This window comes from Pinus tabuliformis, chromosome 6 (assembly GCF_031772625.1).
Source record: "Pinus tabuliformis cultivar Carrire ecotype Pingquan chromosome 6, CPIR1, whole genome shotgun sequence".
NCBI classification, from domain to species: domain Eukaryota; kingdom Viridiplantae; phylum Streptophyta; class Pinopsida; order Pinales; family Pinaceae; genus Pinus; species Pinus tabuliformis.
Window position 1 is genome coordinate 1,672,377,500 of NC_142292.1, and position 3,419 is coordinate 1,672,380,918.

General features: G+C 40.3%; 1 pseudogene; it reads left to right on the top strand.

Annotated features, from left to right (window-relative positions):
• Positions 1 to 2,448: 2,448 nt before the first annotated feature.
• LOC149265386 (glutamine--fructose-6-phosphate aminotransferase [isomerizing] 1 pseudogene) lies at positions 2,449 to 2,961 on the top strand (annotated as a pseudogene).
• Positions 2,962 to 3,419: the final 458 nt, after the last annotated feature.

Here is a 3,419-nt window from a genome sequence, read left to right on the forward strand (position 1 = left end):
GCTTTGTTTCTCCTTTGGGTTCCTCGAGTAATCTTTCCAAGAATTCTATCTCCTTGTGAAATCTCTCCAGTAGATCATCACAATTTTCCTTCTCAGCTTCATTCTTTTCTTGGCAATCCTCCTGAGTTAACCTGTTTTCTACATCATCATATTGCAAGCATCTTTCATTAATTCCATTAAACAAATTCATCGGTTTACCTTTTTGTAGTCCCACCATGGAATTGTCTTTAGACTGCTGATCTATATCAACATCATCTGACTGTTTCATACCAAACAGGATTTCATCTATGAACTCCTTCTGTTGCAAATGATCAACGCCTTCTTCTTCTAAAAAGGATTCTTCATCATACTTTACCTCAAGAGCTTCATTCCTGGTTGTGACAATTTCAATCGACTGTCCATCAATCTCTGCATATCCTGCAAACATACACAAACTGTAAGAATCAAAATCACAAGGCTTCATTGCCTCATCTGCTTCCTTTGTCAACATATCTTCGAATTGTTCTGAATTCTGCCAGTAGTCCATGAGATCTTCAGCTGACCTCTCATTATCCTCTTCTCCCAACATTTCACCTTGTTCTGGTCTGCAAATGGAAACTTCCAATTCTACCTCTGCTTCTCTGAGTTTCTCTGATTCCTCTTGAGCACTCAATATCTGCTCAATCTTTTTCAATTCTTCTACTAGTTCTGACTTCACTTGCTGATTTCTCCTTTCTCGTAGCCTTGGCCACTTTACTCTTTTCCTCATGGTCCAAACACTTTTCTGCAGCATCTTCATCAATACTCCAATCTGGAAATCTATCTCAGCTTTCTCTTGGTTGAACTCTTCTTGACTCATCCTCATGCCATTTGCTTTGGCATCTTCCTTTCTGCTGTGGCTCCCTTGTGAACTTCTGCTATGACTATCTGTAGTCATTTCCTGCTCCTCTCTTTCGATGAGATCCTCGCACCTCTGCATCAAGCCTATGCAACAGTAAGTCCTCCTTACTGCAATCTTACCTCACTAAGCTCTCCTCACTCAGTCTTTTGGTAAGCACGATTCCCTATCTAGAATCTTCTCCTGAGCAACACCTTTGCTCCCTCTAGGCTTCTGCAATCTCTCACTCTCTCTTTCGAAGACACTTCAATTGTCCTTTCTGTCCAATCTCTGGTTGGAATCTTCAGGTTCACTGCCACTACTGCTTTTAAGAATGCATCTGGTTCTTTCCGCTAAGACTTTCTTCACTATGCCTGCAACCAAATCCCACAAATAGGTCTTCAAACCAGAATTAAATATCGACTACAAACTCACCTTCAAGATCCTGTTGATCTTGCTTCTTTCCTTAACTACATTTGCATACCTGTGCTGCCATCTTTATCAGTTTCACAATCCAACATTCATTCACCACATGCAATTAACTAAATAAAAAAAAACTTGAATCCTTTCCCAGAGCAATTCCAGCTCTTCAACAAAACCTTCTGTCTTCATTCAGAAAACAAACATTCTTCAATTTACCAGAGCCAAGCTCTGATACCAAAAATGACGCAGGGAAATCCCTGCAAACCCAGAATCACACTATGACTAATGCATATAAAATACATCTCAGCAAAAAACTACAAATCCTGGCAATTTCCCAAACATTTTTACACACCAACAGTGAGATTCCCCTTAAACCAATGGCGCCCTCCATGAGACCGACTCATCAAACTGAGGTTCTAACATTGATTCGAATCGAGCTTTCGATTCAATCCTTTTATTCAAGGTTCGATACATACACAGGTTTCACAAATTGATATTAATTGAAGAGGATTTCAAAACCTCTGTTCCAAATCGAACTGCCCCTTTCAAGCCATAATTATACCACAATCAGAAATGGTTTCGCTCCATTAAGAAATTGCCGCACTTATAGTTTTGACACCTCTGATCCAATACACCTTTTGAAACTGTGCCTTTTCTTTTACTCTGCGATTGAAAGATCGAACACCGCTCAATTTAAATCCCGTGGATGTGATACCGGATAGCATCTGGGTGCTTCAACTCAATGGGTGCACTAAACCAGTTTCACTGGTGTCACAATCAGTACCGACGCAACAGACGCAGTTTCTAGAAGTTCTCTCACTGCAAGTGATCGAACGAATATCCGAAATGCTAAAGGGAACCTTCTCACTACCTTCTCCATCATTCGTCTTTTGTTCTGATAGCCTGTCAAAGACGAACTTTGCCAACTTTGGAATAACTTCTGTGTCAGTATCTGACTCAAACTTAAAACCATGTCGGAGTAGAGTCTCCTTCAGAACCATGTAATTGGTAATGATACCATTGTGAACAACCAAAAACTCATTTTCTTTTCCAGAAGACTGTGGGTGGCCGTTTCTAGGAGAATTATTTTCATTGGTTGTGGTACAAGCTATAATGCTGCCTTGGCAACTAAATCGATTGTTGAGGAGCTTTCTGGTGTCCCCGTGACAATGGAGCTTGCAAGCGATTTACTAGATAGACAAGGACCAATTTATAGAGAAGATACCGCAGTATTTGTCAGTCAGTCAGGAGAAACAGCAGATACTCTACTGGCATTAGAATATGCTTTGAGAAAAGGAGCATTGTGTGTTGGAATTACAAATACTGTGGGTGGTGCCATAGTAAGGAAAACACACTGCGGTGTTCATATCAATGCTGGGTGTGAGATTGGTGTTGCTAGTACTAAGGCTTACACAAGTCAGATAGCAGTAATTGCTATGTTGGCCCTGGCTGTTGGAGAGGATTCAATTTCGAGTCAATCACGTAGAGAGGCAATATTAGATGGACTTTTTGACTTGCCAAACAAAGTCAGAGAGGTATTGAAGTTGGATGGTGAAATGAAGGAGCTTGCGATGCTATTGATGGGTGAGCAGTCACTGCTAATGTTTGGCCGTGGATATAACTATGCCACAGCATTTGGAGGGTGCCTTGAAAGTCAAAGAAGTGGCGCTTATGCACAGTGAAGGAATTCTTGCTGGTGAAATGAAGCATGGCCCTCTAGCACTTGTCGATGAGACACTTCCGATAATTGTGATCGCGACACATGATAATTGTTTCAGCAAGCAACAATCGGTAATTCAACACACTTCAAGCGATTTTTACACACGGAAAAGCAAATACATCCATTCTCACGAATTCATCATATATACAAACACTAATCTTATTCATATCAGAGTAACAAACAGAGTTTCGCCTTTGCTTCTATTACATAGAAATAAACTCTGTATCTAATTTAACTTACACAGTCTCCTCTAAAATCTGAGCTTTTCGCTCCACACTCAAAACTATACACACACCAGTATCGCTCTTCTCCTCCCAGCGACACACAAACTCTCATCAATCTAAAAAGAAATCCCCTGAGTTCATTACAATTTTCCTCTATTTATTCTCCTAAATTATCTAACAGAGTTTCCTATTTTTC